General features: G+C 56.4%; 1 long non-coding RNA gene across 1 annotated transcript; it reads left to right on the top strand.

Annotated features, from left to right (window-relative positions):
- The first annotated feature begins 4277 nt into the window (after nt 1-4277).
- LOC109382607 (uncharacterized) lies at nt 4278-10141 on the top strand. The gene is made up of 3 exons (XR_002123949.1): nt 4278-4559; nt 4759-4852; nt 9032-10141. It is a non-coding gene; the product is annotated as an uncharacterized LOC109382607 (long non-coding RNA).
- The last annotated feature ends 7782 nt before the right edge of the window (nt 10142-17923 follow it).

The following is a 17923-nucleotide window of genomic DNA, read 5'->3' as shown; positions in this document are numbered from 1 at the left end:
CCCTCCGTCCTGGGCCCCTCCCCTGAGGCACCGTGGTCCTTGCCCCTGGTAAGGGCTTGATCAGTCCAGGCCAGGGTGGTCCTTGGCCTGTCTGGTTACTCTGGGTCCCTTGGGGCCAGGAGCTAAGTTTGGTGACTCATGTCAGCCTGCCACACTCTCCTTCTCTGAGGTGCCAATTTCCAGCCTTAAAATAGCTGTATTGTTTTCTTCTGGTTATAAAACTGATCCATAGTTATCGCAAAAAAAAAGTTCAGAAAACCCAGAAAGTCTGAGAAAGAACCCTGCCCCCACTCCAGCTCCCGACCCATTTCTGTGCTGAAAGATGTGCCAATTTGCACAAATTGGGTGGGTCTGTGCTTACACTCGAGTGAACGGCTGTTTTCCACTTAGAGTTCTGTGGACACCCGTCCACATTCATAAATGTTGTACCTTGTGGTCACTTTCTTGGTTATACCGAGTCACTGCTAAGAATCAGGCTGGGTGTGACCTGGGGTGAGGCAGGGAGCCCCCTGAGCCTCCGTTTCCCGTTCAGAAGGCACAGGTCTTGGGCTTCAGGGAGACAAAGCTCTGTCGAGCACACGGTTTGGCACAGACCTTGTGCCCAGTTGGCATCCGCTGTGTCCCCACTCCTGCTGGCCCCCTGCTGGGAGTCACCAGCATGGATGGACATTCGAGATCAAGACCGCCCACTCTGTCAAAGGGCTACAAGCTGTTTTCCATTTCCTCTCATACACAGCACAGCAGCAACCGTCCTTGCTGTGAGGTCTTTGCTTGCTTGGCTGGTTTAGTTCTACGATAATTTCCTGAGAGTGCTGCTGGGTGACTGGGTCCCTCCATGCACAATTTTGAATGTTTGGGAACTATTGGGTTGTCGGGAAAGTCATGACATACTTTGTCTATGTTTTTCAAAGGTGATGTATTTATATAAAGAACAAAGATCAATTAATTAATGAATGCCTGTTTTGTTTGATAACCTTTTGCTATCTTTCAGTGAGCTTCGTAATTCCTTGTTCATAGAAGGACCTGTCTTTATTTGTGAAAAACTGAACAAGGTGCTGATTTATAACCTCATCTGACTTGACCGTTGTACCACGCAAGGAGTTTTGAAGAGAGCGAAACAAGTGGAAGTCTGACAGCGCAAGGTCAGGCGAGGATGGTGGGTGTGGCAACACATCCCATCCAAGCTCCAATCATTTTTGATGGGTGATCAAACTTGTGTGTTGTCTCGCGTTGTCGTGATGGAACACAACTCCTTTACAATTAATAAACTCTGGATGTTTCTGGATGATGGATTCATTCAAACTGTCCAGTTGCCGACAGTACACATTCGAATTGATTGTTTGGTTTCTTGGTACAAGCTCGAAAAACACACCTTTAAAATTCCACCACACTGAGAGCATAACCTTCCTCCGATGAATGTTTGCTTTCGATGTTGTTTGAGGCGAATCATCACGTCGGGACCAAGACCGTTTGCGCACACCACATTGTTGTAAACAGTCCACTTCTCATCACCAGTTATCAGTCGCTTCAAAAAAAGGATCGTTTTCCTCACGTTTAATGAGCATATTGCAGATGTTTATACGCGCCGTCAAATGAACTTCTTTGAGTTCATGCGGAACCCAAATATCGAGCTTGCTAACGTATCCCAGCTTCTTTAGGTGGTCATGAATGCTTGAATGATGGATGTTCAATGCTTCTGCAATCTCTTGTGTTGTGTAACATGGGTTTGACTCGATCAATGCCTTTATTTTGTTGTCATCAACCTCGGTGGGCCTCCCTGACTGAGGAGCGTCATTGAGATCAAAATCACCAGCACGGAATTTCATGAGCCATCATTGGCACTGACGTTCTTGTAGAGCATTGTCACCATAAACTTTATGCAACTTTTCACAAGCTTGACGTGCCTTCTTCCCTTTATGGAGATAAAACAGTAAAATATGGCAAAAATGCACAACTTGGTCTTCCATCTTCAACTTGCTGTAAAATTTCCAAAACTCAACCAAATCATTCAATTTTTTTTAGAATGAAGCTAGAACCATCAGCTGTCAAGTGACATAGCAATAACATAGATGCGAATGACTCTAGTACTTCCAAAAATGAACTAGTGCCATCTGTCGCAAACATGCGTCATGACTTTTTCGACAACCCAATAGATCATGAATGTCTGATTTGGCTCTTAGAAAGCATGACTTGGTGCCCAGAGTTTGCACCCAGGCCACGCAGCCCTGGCTTGAAGGAGCTGGCCAGGAGGCGCTGGGCAGTCAGAGCCCTGGCCCCTGTCAGACCACACGGCCTTCAGAAGCTGCAAGGCCAGGAGAGGCAGGCGCTGCTCTGGTCACCTCCGACAGTTCCTGGAAACTGGGATCCAAAGGAGCCCATTTTCTGGGTGATGAACTGAGGCCCAGGGAAAAGGCTGCCCCGGGGAGGAGCCGAGAGGGCACATGGCCCACCTGGGCCCAGGGGTGGGGGTAGGACACCTAGAGCCCAGGTCTCACCTCTCCTCAGGGCCCCGGCTCTCTCTCTCTCTCTCTCTCTCTCTCTCTCTCTCTCTCGGCAGGAACATGGCCAACAGGGATGGAGCCTGCAGAAAGAGCATCTGATTCTGAGAACACAGCGGCTATCATGGGGTCCTCGCTGCTCCCAAGGAGTGTCACTCACTGTGCTTTTTGCACCGGAGAACTAATTAAGATAAAAGGAAAACTCTCAGCCACAGCCTTGAGAAACAGCATCGGCTTATCAGGGTGTTGTTTCCTGTAATCAAGTCATTAACTGGCTAGGACCCGCTCGGGTGCCTCCCTAAGCAGCGGACAATGCTGACGTGTGCCACCAGGGTCCACATCCTGAAGACAGCTCCCGAGCCCAGCTGGTACCACCCAGGGTCCTGGGCCTGGTCACGCCTGCCCCTGGCCATCAGTGGGCGCGCCTGGGTGCAGGTCCCACCAGCCCCGTGGGAGTCGGCCTTGCCCACCCTGCTCCCCGTGGGGCTAATGGAGTTACGGGGGACCCACTACTGGCCGTCAGCTTTCAGCACCATTCAAACCTCCTGCGTCACGGCCGGTGTCCCCTAGAGCACTGGGCCCAGCGGTCAGTCGGGTCGTAAGGATGGCTGTGTGTGCCTTGCCTCTGGCTGTCTCCTGCCCAGCGCAGAGTAGGTCTTCACCAGCATGCTTTTGAGGACTTGGTGACAGACGAGTGACATGTGTGCTGCTGGCATCCCTTCTGCACGGCCACGGAGCCCTCCCCACTCTGGGCGGCGTGTGGGAGTCAGCCAGAGCCGGACCGGAGACTGTGGCCGAGACCTTGCACACCAGGAAGGCGGCTCACGGGGGGGTCAGCCACTGTGGCGGGCACGACCCCGCCTGCTCGCCGTTTGCCCGCACCTGCCTGAGCTGCCCATGGGGCCTGGCCCTCACCTGGCCCTCCCGTGGTCCGCAGCCTCCTTTATGCCCTCACTTCGCTCACCTGTCCCTCCGCAGCTTTCTCTAGCACATCATCAAATGCCGCTGAGACGTCCCATCCCTCCAGCCCATGAGATACTTCCGGCTTGTCTCGGTCTTCAGTACCAACTGGACTCCAGCAGTTCAATTTACCTGGAGATGGCCCAGGCATCACCCTGGTCAAGCTGCCAAGGCTCGTGCCACGCCTCTTGCATTTACTTTTATGACTGGTGTTGACTCGAAATGACTGCCATTTACCACGTGCTCGTTATGGGCTAAGCACTCTCTGCCTCCCAGAGAAGCAGCCAGCGTGGTGGGTGTCACCTTGCTGTTCTCCTTTACAGGTGACATACAGAGAGAAGTTCCCCGCAACCCAATCCCACAGCTGGAAGGGCGGAGAGGGACCCCGCAGGCGCCTGGCTCTCTGCTCTGAGGCAGGTACAGGGCGTGGCGATCTTGAAGCTGGTCCATGCCCTTCCCAGATGCGTGCTGATGACCATGCGCTCAAATGTGGAGGCATGAGGCTTCTGGGGGTGAGGGGTCTGTGCAAGGTCAGTGGGGTCATGGGTGGTTAGTTCTCAGGTACTAGAGACCAACGGGCAGGTGTGTCTCCAGCCAGGGGGCCACACTGCCCAGAGCCACCCACCTGTCACTGGCCTGTGCCCACTGCCCATTGCCAAGTTGGGGTGGGGGGATAGACCCCTCTTCAGATAGGAATCCTGGAATCGGGCCGATCCTTCTTCCTGACAAGAGGGTCCCTGGAGAGACTTTCCTCCTGATGGGACTCAAATGGGCCTGACTCCAGCTTTATTCTGGAATCTTCTCTCCCAGCAGAATTTAAGAGCGATGCTCCCTGAGTCATTCATCTTCCCAGTGTCGTGTTTGGGGGGTCACACTGCCTGCAGCTCCCTGGGTTCCAGCCAACTCTAGAATAATTAGCACCGTGTAGTCCTGGGAAGACCAGTCAGAGGAGACCCAGAGCGATCCTCAGCCTCGGGCCAGCTGCTTGTCACCCGCCTCCTCCCCGATCCCTGCAGCCGACAACAGCCAGATGGCCTGGAGCCGGGATTCCAAGGACAGGGGCCTTCCCTCCAAGGAGTGAAGACATTGACAGGAGAACAGGTGAGAACGTTTTACTAAGTCGCCGTGACCCCGAAGCTCAGGGCCGCCTGCAGCCCCTCTGCCTGGCTCCTTGCAGGCCAGGCCAGGTGTTGTGGTGCGGACAGGTGGCCAGAGCAGCAGGGCGGGGACACTCGCCTGCTGGAGGGACTCATCCTTTCCTCCTCGCGTGTGATGGTGTCACCACCGTTTTGCTGAGAAGATCACAGATGTCCTGCCCCCGCCCACACTCGATGACCAGCGGAGGCGCTAATGACACTGCAGTCCTCTCCTTTCTTTGACTCCCACCACCCGTGGTGAGTGTCTTTTGTGGACGGGAGAGGGAGGTTGGGAGAGGTGGGAACTTGCCCTTGGGCACAGCAGGTCAGCCCGAGGGATTCCAAGGGCCCCAGTGCCACAGGCAGGCGAGCTCTGCAGGGCTGCATGGCTCAGGAAGGGCTGAACAGAACCAAGCCCCCCTCACCCCGTCCCTGCAGCCCCTCCTATCAGGACTCAGCCTGCTGCAGAGCCCTTCCTGTGCTCCTCAGGCCTGGCTCCAAGTTGTCCCCAGGGTGGTGACGAGAGAAGGCACCAACGCCCTGCAGACAGGAGAGCCAGGCAATACTGCGGGGCACCTGGTGGTCCACAGCAAAGCCTTAGGGCGCTCAGGCCACCCTCCTTTCCAGTCAGGCACGAGCAAAAGGCGGGGTCGTGAGTGAGAACATGTGCAGCCCAGGAAGTCAGGGGCTGCCACTCTGGCTTCTTACAGCACTGGTCACTGAGCCCTGACACTGTCCCTGGGATGGAGGAGGCTGTGAGGGACATGGGTGGTGGGGTCTCTTCCCCCAGAGGGCTCCCGGCCACGCTGGAGACACCAGGCACGCAAGCCAGTCAGCAGCACGTGGTGATGATTAACCCCCTGGCCAGTACTGGGGACACTCTGGGGGCAGCTTATACATGTCCCTGGAGCAGTGACATCCTGGCTCAGCCCTGAGATCACCTGGTGTCCCGAGGAGTAAAGCTGTCCTCACTTAGAACTTTGAGGCCAGAAGTCTGCTGATGGCTCACTTATGCTTTGATAGTCTTCCAAAAAGGTGCATGACAACTGCTGCCTGTCATGTGTCCTGTCCCCAAGATGGCAGCGTGTCTTCTAGACAGAGAGAGACAGAGAGAGAGAGATGGACAGACAGAGACAGAGAGACAGACAGAGGCTGATGGAGATAGAGGAGTGGAGTGGGGGACACAGTGAGAGGCGCAGGGTCTCTTGGACGCTGGGCAGCTGAATTGGGACCAGGCCTCCAGGCTCCCAGGGTCCACCTGGAATGTGAGGCAACTTCCTCAGCACCGAACTCATTTCTCCAACAAATGCAGGCCCTGTGACAGACGAGAAGCCGCCCTGGGCTGGGTCCCTGCTTCCCAGAACTCACTGCATAGTGGAGAAGCAAATTAAACAACTTCATCATTAGCTTTGATTGAAACGATCACATTAAAAATCTTTTAAGTTTATAGTTAGACAATTGCATGAACAGACAAGGTGCTCCCGCACACCACGGTGCTTCCACTCCCCCCCCCATGCACGCCACACACACATACACACACGCACACACGCACACATGCGCGTGCGCACACACACACGCACGGATATGCCCTATTTTTCAGAACTATTTGAGGATAAGTTGGAGCCCTTTGCCCTCAATACATCAGTATGCATCTTTTAAGAACGAGGACAGGCTCTCACAAAGTCACAGTGCAATGACCAAAATCAGGGACCATCATTGTCACTGGTGCGCCGTCCATGTGCTAGTTGATTCACCGGGGCCGTGCATGCTGGCAGGCGCACCCCAGGAGGGTGGTTGTATCTTTCTCAGTGTATCCCCTCAGGAGGCAGATGGTGTCTTTTCAGAAATTTAAGAGAAGAAAAAGTGCATGCCCTTTATGGTCACCTACATATTTATTCTGCCCCGTGCTCCTTCTGCCTGGTTCAGATGGGAACTTCCTAGAATCAATTCCTTCTTCCCAAAGAACCTTCTTACCTGTTTCTTGTGGTGCAGGTGATGGAGTCTCTCAGTCTGTAAAGACCTTTCCTCAAGCTCAGCTTTGAAGGGCATTGTCACTAGGTATAGAATTCTGGGTTGGCAGTGTTTTTAATTGCACACTTTGTGTCCCCATCACTTCTGGTCGGGAGCTGGATATCGTCCGTGTTGCTCCCCGGTGGGCAGTCTGCTTGCAAGGGTTCCTCTTCCTCTGTGGCTCTCAGCGGTTTGATCATATTTGTGCCGACGAGTCGTTTTCTTTGTGTTTCTTCTGCTTGGAGTGTGCCGAGATTCTTGAATCTGTCAGTTTTATGTTCTTCACAAAATCTGGGGAATTTCTGCTCCTGAGTCCTTCAACCTCCTGTTTCTGGCCCATTTTCTCTCATAGAGAGACATGTGTTAGAGCTCTTGGCCTTTTCCCACTGGTGGTGCAGGCTCTGTTCATTTGATTTTCAAGACTTTTCCCGTCTGTTCTTCAGGCAGCAGACTTCCTGTTGCTCCAACTTCCTGTTCAGCGGCTCTCCAGCCTCTTTCAGACCGCTGTTAACTCCGCCCAGCGAATGCTACGTTGCAGAAGCAAGCTCTTTAATCCTAGAAGTTCCTTTTGATTCTCTCTTATAGGTTCCATTTGTTCGTTGACACTTCCCATCTATTCATTATTTACAACCATAACTCTCTGAGCGCTCACATATATTTATATCAGCTGCTTCAGCGCCTTTGCTGTGAGTTCCAAATCTGGGTCTTTTCAGGGTGAGTCCCTATTAACTGTTTCTCTCCCCACCCTTTAATAGTCACATTTTCCTGATTATTTGCACGCAGAGTCATTTTTGCAGTGTGCTGGACGTTGTGGATACTCTGGTGCTGACAGTCTGGATTTTGGCGTCTTTCTTGAGAGAGTGCTGGGTTTTGTTCTGACAAGCCCCTGGTTCACTGGCAGGCCAGTTTGATTTTTGAGGCCTGGTTGTAAGCTTTATTAGGGAGGTTTACAGTGGTCCTTCTCTAGGGCTGGTTTAGTCTCCTCCTAAGGCACAGCCTCTTTGGGCTGTTGGCCAATGCCTGGGAATTGCAGGGGGTCCCTCCATCCATGCTGGTCAGAGCTCCTAGGGGTCCGAGCACAGTGTCACCCAGAGCATCAGCTCTGCTCGCATCTCTCCAACAGCTGTCCTTGTAGACCATGTGGATTATGTCCCCAAATGTGCAGCAAGGCTTTCCGAGGGCCCTGTGTGGGCTTCCAAGGCTCGCTCTCTGTGCAGTTCCCTCTCTCCTGCACTCTGCCCCCAAACTCCAATCCCAGCCTCCCTCATGCAGCAAAACCACCCTTCTCTGTGTCAGTAGTCACCCCACATCATCTAGGAAAAGAGAACCCCATGAACAGAGTCCTAGGGGACTGTGCGGGGCTCCAGGAAATGCCCCAGGCAGAATGCCAGTGACCGTGGGACTCCCAGTGCACGCTTCTCCCCACTCAGGGGTACGGTCCCCCTGTGCTCCAGCCTGGAAACCATGGCCCTCACCATTCTGTCCAATTTCATAGGTGTTCGCAGCGGGAAGCTGCTCTGGCATCAGTAACTTTATGTGGCCAGAGGTGGACGTCCTCTCCTTGATTAATTTTAAAGTTCTACGTGTGGCAAGTCCTTGAGGGACAGGAAGCAGTGCTTTGAGAGAGTGCAGAGAAGTTGGGGGATCAGGAAAATGCTCTAAAGAGGGGGTGCTTGGGCTGAAATCTGAGGGATGAAGAAGGCCCGTCTAACTGAAGGTGTCACACATACACACACGTATGCATGTAAGGTGAGTGGAGCCTCATCTTTAATAGAGGAAACACACCTACGAAATGTCTGGTGTCAGGAAATTTGCTTCGTGTGTCCCTGGAGCCGAAAGGCCAGTGTGAGTGGCCACCCGTGCTTTCCAAATGCCACACCCAAAGTGTAAGGGAGAACCAAGACTTTGGTGTCCTCATCTGTCTGGGGTGGTGGGCAGGGGACAGAGCCCCCAGTCATCACCCCAGTTTCTGCCGCCTCCTCCATTTACCCCAGTGTCACATATACCTTTTATCGTCTTCTATGTGTGTGACATGAAAAAGGTTGGGGACCCTGGACAAGTGCACAGTGGGGAGAAGGAGCCTGGCTGTGCAGTAGATTCCAGGCCACCGTGAGGCGGGGGATACATCTGGGAGCCAGTGGGAACCACTGATGACTGCAGAGCAGGGAGGAGCCCAGGGAGCCATGTGCTTCCGGAGGCCACTGGCTGAGGTGTCCTTGTGGCCCCGCACAGGCTCTTAGGGCCCCTCGGCTGAGGGAGCTGGGCTCCCACGCATGCAGTCCCCAGGAGCTCGCAGGGGCTTATTCCAGGAGCTCACTTGAGCGTCACAGCCCGGGGTGGACTCTTTCATGGGTAACACCTTTTTTTTTTTAGAAAAAAGGAACCCAAGGCCCTTGGATGTGAAAGATTTATGTGTACTGTCTCCAGGTGTCACAGGCAGTTCATCATCTGTGACCGAGGTGCCCCATCTCCTCCGGTGCACATGGCCCAGAGTGGGCCCTGACACTCCAAACGTACCTGGCAGGGGGGGACGAGTTTGTCCGACGCCAGGGCCGCTCTGCTCTCAGGCGCGGTGTCAGGTAGGAAGGCCCAGGCCGCACGCTCTCCCTGGCCTTGCCGACCTCTGCTGGTCTGTCCACACCGGGGCCTTGGCCCGGCCTGCTGGCTCCTGAGACACCTGCGGGGGCTGGCTGGGGTCTGCTCTGCTCTGTCGGTGTGGGGAATGAACCGTGCGTGTTATGGAGACTAGGCTTGGAGGAGGACGTGCTTGCAGCAGCAGCATCAGACCACAGCTCAAGGGCCCTACCTCAGGCCTACTTCTGAGCCTCTTTGGGTGACAGCCCGAAAATGAGCTGGAGGGGGGACTCTCTAAGCCGGGGAACATCGCTGCAGAGGTCACCCATGTGGCCAAGCTGTGAGGTTTCCGGAGACTTGGAGTTGCCGTTGGCCGTGGGCTCAATAGCTCTAGGCCAACAGCTCCTGGGCGCTGGTCTGTTTTTGTCAATAAAGTTTTATTGGCACATGGCCACGCCCACTGGCTCACACATTCCGGCTTCCCGCTGCAATGGCAGAGCTGAGGAGTTAGACAGAGGCCCCAAGCCCTGCAGGCCCCAAATATCCCCAATGTCACAGCCACAGGAGGGGTCCCCGTAGGGAGTGCCCCGTAAGTGGGAGTTGGTTTGCCTTCAGGTCCTGGTACTCACACTAGCCTCACAGAGGCCTGGGGTTACCACTTCTAAGGGGCCCATGGGGACTTCCAGCTCCGGCCAGGGCCCTGGCCCCGGCGCCTCCTCTGTAAGCCCCCCTGCCTCTTACTGGCGGCCATGCCACCTGTGCACGCTGGCACTCCCAGCCATGGACAAGCTGCCTGGCAGAGGCGTTAAGTGCTAACGAAGGTGTTAGCTGGAAATGAAGGTGATTGCGGATAATGGAAGTGTTAGCTGACAAGAGCGCTAATGAGAGTTGAGGGAGTGAGCCGTCTCCACACATTAACCTTTCAAAGTGGGGTGGAAAGTCAGGAGCCCAGAGATGAGGGGCGGGCGGAGGGACGTTTGCAGGATGAGGGCAGCTGCCCATGCTCATGGGTGGGGTGCGTCCTCAGCGCCGCGTGGGGCCGCCTCATACACCTGCTATTTATTTCAGAAAGCAGCATTTCGCGTTTGGAAACGTCTGGGCAGGAAAGAGTGCCTGTGCTTCCCGGGAGGGTGGTCTGCAGCGAGCCAAGCCTGCTGGGTTTGACCTTCACAGGTGGGGGAGAGTCGGGAGCAGACAGATGGAGCCCCCTGCTCTCCACTTCCATTGGTAACTGCCCCCTCACTGTCCCCGAAATCCAGAGAAAACCAATTTCCGAGCATTCAGAATGCGGCAGCTGGAAGGGCACACCGTCACCTGCCCAGGGAGCCCCCCAGACCTTGCCGCCTGCATTGTCAGGTTCCATTCATCAAAGAAGACACACTGGCCTCACTGCCCACTGTGTGCCCAGCTGAAGCCACGGACTCAGCCAGAGAAGCTTTATGGACCTTGGGGTACAGAGAGAGATGGGTGTCGGGGGGGGGGCTTCCTGGAAGAGGCGGGTGAGCCTGCTTGGGAAGGACAGGAAAGATTTGGGTAAACAAAGAGGAGAGGGCAAGGCGGGCCCAGGCAGAGGGCGTTGGGGACGGTGGGTGTGGGTGATGGGGAGGGTGGGCTCCCGTGCTTGGCGCAAAGGTGGAGTCCAGGGGGGCTTCAGAGGCTCTTGGTCAGGAAGTGGGGACCATGGCCCCGGGGAAGAGAACTGGTGACATGGCCTCGGTGAAGGAGAGACACTCCCCAGGGTGTCTGCCTGTACAAAGGCCATTTACAAAAGCCGGGAGTCACTTCAGGTCCTCTCAGGTCAAAAGTCCTCGGAGGGGGCGCTGCCAGGTGGCAGAGCCTCCCAGCCCGTCTCTGGACTTGTGACCAGCAGGTTCTTCTAGGTGGTCAGACGTGAGGCGTGGGGGGTCTTCTCCCAGCTCTCGGAGACAAAGCTCTTCCAGCGGGAATGTGCCCGGTTGTCATTGAAATGAAGTGATGTCAGGACCGTTGGCATATTAATAAAAATAATGAAATCCCTTAAGTAGTTTGTTTTCTGATGGCAGCTTTTCTTGCAGTTTTGAAATGCACTCGCATCCACGTGTCAGGGCCCTTCTCGGGCTGAGAATGTCAGGCACTGATTGATCTAAATGAAAAATGGAACAAGAAGCGGCCCCTGATTGAGAAATTCTCCTGATAAGCATTTCAATGCTTCACCAAATTGATTTTAGATAGCAAGCTCCCTGATAAAGTGGAAATTTACAGTCTTGCTGCTAAAATTTCTTCTCTAGTCTATCATCGACTCAACAGATGGCGCTTCTTCAGGCTATCTTTAATGGCCCCAGAAATTAAATTAGTGAAAAATGGAGAAGTCCCATAATATTAAAAGTCATCTGTGGCTTCAGGAATCTGGTGAATTTCCATCCACAGAAGCAATTCTACATGAAAAGAAGCTGGAAATGAGTTTCTGCTGTAAAATGAAAATGCATACCTGTCACCCACTTGGCTCTGTGGGCTAAGAGCGGGGTGCTGGGCTGGGGCTGCCGCAGAGGCACCTGCCTCCCAACACCTACCCGGCGGGGCGGGCATGGCCCTGGCTGTGACAATGAAGTGCTGTGTCAGCGAGGGTGACCCAACAGCCCCTGACATGTGTGTGGCACCACTCACACCCACTTGGAGGTAGAGGAAAGGGGTGTAACCACTCTTTATAGACACACTGTGTGTCAGACCCACACAGACACACTGTGAGTCAGGCACAGGTAGCCCCAGTGTGAGAGATGAGGAATTGGGGCTCAGGTTCTGTCCGTACCAAACTGCCCCCAGTTTACAAGCTGGGAGAGGTACCCCCAGACCCAGGTACCTTCCCTGCCCAGAGACGGTACCCACACAGGGGCCAGTGGTCTGGGCTCATGCCAAGCTGGGACCACAGGGGCCAGAGCCCTGAGAGCCAGCGCCTCTTCTGACCAGAGTCCAATGTCACCCTCCACCAACGGCAGCCATTGGTCCCTGGCCTCTTCCCCCATCATCAGGCTGGACATGGAAACTCAGTAGCTCCCTGTTGTCACCATCGGTCCTGCCGCCTGGCCACACAGTCACACCTGGAAACCCCTCCCATGAAGCATGTCCCCACTGGTGTTTTCAGTGACCATGGGCATTTGGACCCAGGCCAGCCTTACAATGACAAACCTCTGGCCCAAAGCTCCCGCGAGTGAACCGTCGCCGAAGTGTCCCAGCTGCACTGGATGAAAGCCAGATCCTGGTATGACGAAGGAATCCGATATGCTGCTGTCGTGGCTTGGCTGGGGGTCCAGCCCTCACGGAGCCACTGGAATTACGTCAGCGGTTCCGTCTGAAATCCACGAGAACGAAGCAGGTGTCCTACTTCCCCCACAGATGGACTTCTGTTTATCACACTTCCACTCCGATTTGGTTCACCCAGTAGTGTGCGATTTCACTGCTAAGGATTTAACAAATTCATCTTTAAAACTGGGCCAAGAGACCCCCAGACACCTCCTCAGAGCCCCTTCCTGCCCGATAAACCCGGCTCCAGTCACACACACAGTGAGTGAGAAAACACCAGGCAAGGGAGAGCAGTGTGCCAAAGTGGGGTCACCCCACAGGCCCTCGAGAAGGCGGGGCCTCCCTTCTCTGCCTCTGATGACAGGCGAAGCCCCCAGACCCCTTCCAACCAGACACCTGACTGCATACCCTGGGGGCCCAGGACCCACCCTGTGCCTCCGAGACCTCCCCTTGACCCTGCTGGTGTCAGCAGAGAACACGCGTCTGTTGCATGTCCTGCTGCTGGAGCGACGGCAGCAAGTCCCAGCGGCTCCCACGCGGAGGGGGGGTCTCAGCTCGGTTGTCCCTCCCACAAGGGGCCTTGTGTACGTGGGGTGCCTGCCTGGGTCAGGGGCAGCTCCAGCGGCTGGATCTCGGTGACAGTCCCAGGACAGTTCCCGTGAGTCACAGAAGTAACAGCTGACGGAGACCCCAGCAGCGGTCAGGTGGGGACTGGCCTGGGAACAGCGTGTTGCTCAAACGCCCCCTAAACAGGTATAACCCCGCTTCTTCCAAGGACTCCTTGCACGAAGCTGCACCCGGACTCTGAACAGCTGCCAACAGAGACACCCCCTGGCCCCCCACCTTGCCCGCCTCCCCTCACTCCCTCCTGGAAACTGGCTCCACTCTCCAGATGGAACCTTTCTATGCGTTTCTGCGGGGATTATGAAGACGGGTTCATTTTTCAGGCGGCCTCATTACCGCTCCATCGGTGGAAGGTGCCGTTATGCTGGCTCCCCCACGGACACGCGCGTTCCCGTCAGCCACTGCCCTTTTGGCAGTCGGGGGACTAGACGACACTGCTCAACACCGGGAGCTTTGTTCCCAGCCGGCCCCTCTCCCCTGCCCTCTCTCCCCCGGACGGCTCTGGTGCCCACGCTCCAGATGGAACACTGTGTTGAAAGGTGGGTGCCAAGTAGATGCGTGCCCACCTCCTGGCTCCTGTGCGTCCTGGTTGTGTGACCCGTGGCACGCTGCCCAGCGTCCCTGAGTCCCAGTGCCCTCGCCTGTAAAATGGGAAATTGTGTAGCTCCCAGGTCACAGGACTGTTGTGACATTGAATGGGACTGTGCACTGGAGGTTCCCCCGGAGCCTGGGGTGCACTCGGGCTCGGTAGCAGGGATCTGACTCCGTTAGGAGGCTTCGGTTACAGGAAACTTAAAATCTAACTCAAAGTGGTTGCAACAAGGAGGGTTCATTTCATCTTGTCACTGAGGCTCCCAGAGGCTTCTGGGTCCCAGGCACGGTGCGATCGTGCGATCGGCCGCTCTGCACGCCTGCCGGCTCTGCCTTCTCCAGGCGGTGGCTTCAGCCTTGGGCTGGCTGCCCTCGTAGTCACAGCAGGGGTGCCAGGAGCCACCCTTTGTCCCTTGTTCCTTCCTTCCCATCTAGGGAGGGTGAGGGCACACCCCCTCCTGTGATCAGTCATGCGCTCCTAGGTTCACCCTGATGGGACCAGTTCTGCGTCAAGGGGAAGGGTGACGCCCACTCCCCCAGGCCTTGGAGTGGGGCTGGCATGCAGCCTGGTGGGGGCGCGGGAGGGACAGGTGCAGCGCGGTTATAACCCCCACCCCCAGCTCTCTCTGGCCTGCACCTGAGGAGGTGAACACGTGCGTGGTCCAAACCCGAGTGGGAAACCCAGAGGGGCAAACCCAGAGGGGCAGACCCCAGCCAGGGCTGTCGCCTTCTTAGAAAAGCAGGCTACAGGCGGTTTTTCTCCTTCTTGCCAAAGAAAACCGTTCTTTCCCCAAACCTACAGAAACATTCTTGTACAGCAGGGAGAACCTCCGTCACTTGTCGCCCTTTCCTTTGCCCCCAACTCCTGTTTCCCAGGTAATCATTACATGTGTAACAGGAGCTGTTTACCCAGAGTGAATCCTGCCTTCTGGGCCGGATTGGGACCCACAGGCAAAACTGCACAGACTAGCACGACAAAGCTGGGGCGCGCAGGGTGTCCTGGCTCCTAGCACGGGCTGACTTGGCGGTTTATATGCGTCTGCATTTCTAGCCGGTGCCCCCTCCCCCTGCCGATGGGCACCCCTCCCGAGTGTGAGCCCCCAGCAGGTACCCCGCTTGCCCCAGGTTCCCGCACGGAGAGAATGAGGGACTGAATGAGCTGACACTCCACGCAATGAGCTGGCTCCACGCAGAGCCTAGCAGGGTCTCATGGGACCACAGACACCGCCCAGGAAGCACAAAACTATCCCGAGATGGTTTTGCTAAGAATTGCCCCTTCCTCCTCAGGCCTCGGTGCCTGAATTGCCCTGTGCCATTTCTTAGGCTTCCGGGTCATGAGCCTTTATTTGGACACTGATGTTTCTGGGGCCCCAAAGGACCCTGGCCGCCGTAGAAGCTGCCAGCCACTCCCCTCCTGGGCAGTTGGGGTGTCGCTTTGCTTCCGGCCAGGGAGGGGGGGCACCTGCCCTGCTTTCCCGTCAGCCCCCAGCCTGTGGAAGATGTCTGGGAGCCATGTAGCAAGCCTGTTCCAGGAAGTGCTGAGTGTGTCACTGAGAAGGATGTATTGTGACATTCCTGAAGGCCTGCTAGCAGCCACATGAAAACACTAATTAGCATGTTAGAGAGCTTTTAACTTGTCAAAGCTAGGAATCCTGGAATTCCATCACCACCCTGCAGGCGGGGAGAAGCCATGTGTTAGAAAAATCAGGTCTCCCCACTGGGGAGCAGGGGTGCGGGGATCAGGGCCCGGAGGGCCGTCTCCCGGACACCGTCTTCAGGGGGCCTTTCTGAGGACATCCTTGTTGGGCTGGTATTACTGGGGTGGGGTCAGGGGAGACGAAAGTGATCTAGGGGTCCTTCCAGCAGACGGGGAAGGACCGAGGGCCAGCTGAGGACAGGGTTATTGCCATAAGGAAGTCCCTAGGCTGAAACCTGGTCCCACCGCTCCCAGCAGCACTTCCCAAGCCCCAGCACACAACCCCTGGGGGGCATGTTAAATGCAGTTCTGCTGGCCCACAGGCTGCATGCCAAGTAGCAAGGATGTGGGGTCTCCCCTCACGCCTGTGTGCTCATCCGGAAAGTGACAGTAACCACACCCATTGCATCTATGAGCTGTGAGGCGTCAGTGAGCGTGGCGTCACACGCCTGTCCACTGCCTACGGCAGCGACAGCATTAGGAGAAGGAACCCAGTCCTGGCTGAGGGGGGGCTGGGGGGTAAACCAGGGCCAGTGGAGGCTACAGCCAGTGGAAGCCCGCCCATCTGGGCGCTCCTCAGCCCAGCACTCACTCACTATCTCATCTTCTCACTGAGCAAACTCAGGCCCAGGGGCCTTCCCGGTGGGGCCTGTGCCGACTGAGCTCAGCCCGAGGGCCTCCCCCACCAGGGAGGGGACCCAACCTCTCTGGAAAGCTGGAGGCTTGTCTGGGAACATCCAGTGTCCAGCACGGTCCATCCAGAGGTCATGTGAGGTTGGGGGGAGGGTAGAATTGCTATGTCTGGAAAAGTAGGTTCAAACTGGACTGTGAGAGGCCTTGAGAGCCCCCGGGGGGGGGCAGCATCACACTGTCCTGGGTGGGAGGGCGCTTCTGAACAGGACCCCTATCATATCAGCCCCTTGATCATTCATTCATTCAGCACACCTCTGCCTGTGTCCCCGTGGGCCAGCCCTGTGGTAGGAGTTTGGGGTCAGCTGCGATGAGACTGATGAGGCCCCTGCTTCCGCTCTCAAGGGGACAGAGAGACTGTCACCAAGTAACCAGTGTGATTTGGAGCAGCTCAGGGACAATTTAGACTGGGTGGTCAGGAGCCGCACACCTGGCAGATGTGCTGTGGGCAGAGAGGCAGCACGTGCAAAGGCCCTGAGGTGGAGGCCAGGAGGCGGGTTGGAGGAAAAGGAAGGGCAGGTGTGTGAGACGCTGATGTGTTGCGCACCAGGCGGGATTCTGGTCAACTTGGGGTGGGTGTTCTGGAAAGACGCAGCACAGCCCTGGTTCTCTCTGCGGAGTGGAGGTCTTATCAAATCCTCCCCCCTAGCTTGTGTGTTGCCTTGCTCACTCTCGGGAACCCACCCACCCAGCCCAGGACCTGGGGCCCAGGGGCGCCAAGTGAATCCTATGGAAATGAGCAGCTTATCCATCTCTCCTGGTGGGTGGGGGGGGGGCAGGGTGGGCATTAGAAGTGCCAACCCTCCCGTCAGTGCCAGGGCTCATAGGCAGAGTGGACCCCCAGGCAGCCTCTGGGGGTTCTTAGCTTGGAGAAAGGGCTGGAGCGGGAGGAGCCTCTACCGTCTGTGGCTCCACCCCCCCGCGCTACGGAGCAGGGAGCCCAGGTGGGTTCTCAGTCCCTCCTTCTCCAGATTCAGTCAGGTAACCCACACGTGCATCTCGTGACTTCAGCGAGCGTTGGCCTCTGGCTCCCGCGTCTGTGGGTCAGCTCTGGGGGCCTCTCTAGGGGCCAGGCGGGAGGGGCAGCGCCCAGCTGGGGCCAGAAGGGCGGATGGGACATGCGAGGGCTCTTGCGGCCTGTGTCTGGCCCTGGCTGGCTGTCACTGCGGCCCATGTCCCACTGGCCACGCTCACCATGATCCTGGGGAAATGGCTCCTCACTCGGGGTGGGTGGGTGGGGAGATGTTTGTAGAATCATAACATACTCCAGCACCATATCCACCAGCATCCCACGCGTTTCTGATTCTTGAACTGCAAGAACTGTAGGGGGTCAGTGGCCAGAACTGGTGTCCTAAATGCCAGGCCTCTCAGCAGCTGCCTCCCCAGGACTCCCCGGCCGGCACCCCTTCTTCCTGAGCTTCCTGGAGCCCCGACCGACTGGTGCTGGGGGGCAGGAATCTTCAAATGCCCTCAGACAGATGGAGGCTCAGTCCCCTGCCCCTCCCCATTCACCCTGAAACAAATGGGCTGCCTACGGGGGGCGCACAGGAGGTCCAGCTCCCCCTGAGCCATGCAGGGCGCCGCGCCCACCGTGACCCAGGAATCCATCTCCATCTAGGGGTGCTGACCCATTGCCACCACCTCCTTAACTTATGGACGCTGTGGCGCCTCTGCCCGAGAACAAGTGCCCCGGGTGTGTAACTCAGAGCCACAGCTGCAGAACCGCAGGCAGACTCTGGAAGGTACAGAACGCGAGTGGGGAGACGCCCCAAGCCCACCCGGTCCTCCTGGCTCCCACAGCCCGTCTCCCCAGAGCCCCACCTGCCGTCCCTCAGTACCAACACCGGACTGACCACCCAGAAGACCTG

This window comes from Hipposideros armiger, unplaced genomic scaffold (assembly GCF_001890085.2).
Source record: "Hipposideros armiger isolate ML-2016 unplaced genomic scaffold, ASM189008v1 scaffold_3, whole genome shotgun sequence".
Lineage (NCBI taxonomy): Eukaryota > Metazoa > Chordata > Mammalia > Chiroptera > Hipposideridae > Hipposideros > Hipposideros armiger.
The sequence above is the reverse complement of the archived record's forward strand: the minus strand, read 5'-3'. Positions and strand labels throughout refer to the sequence as shown.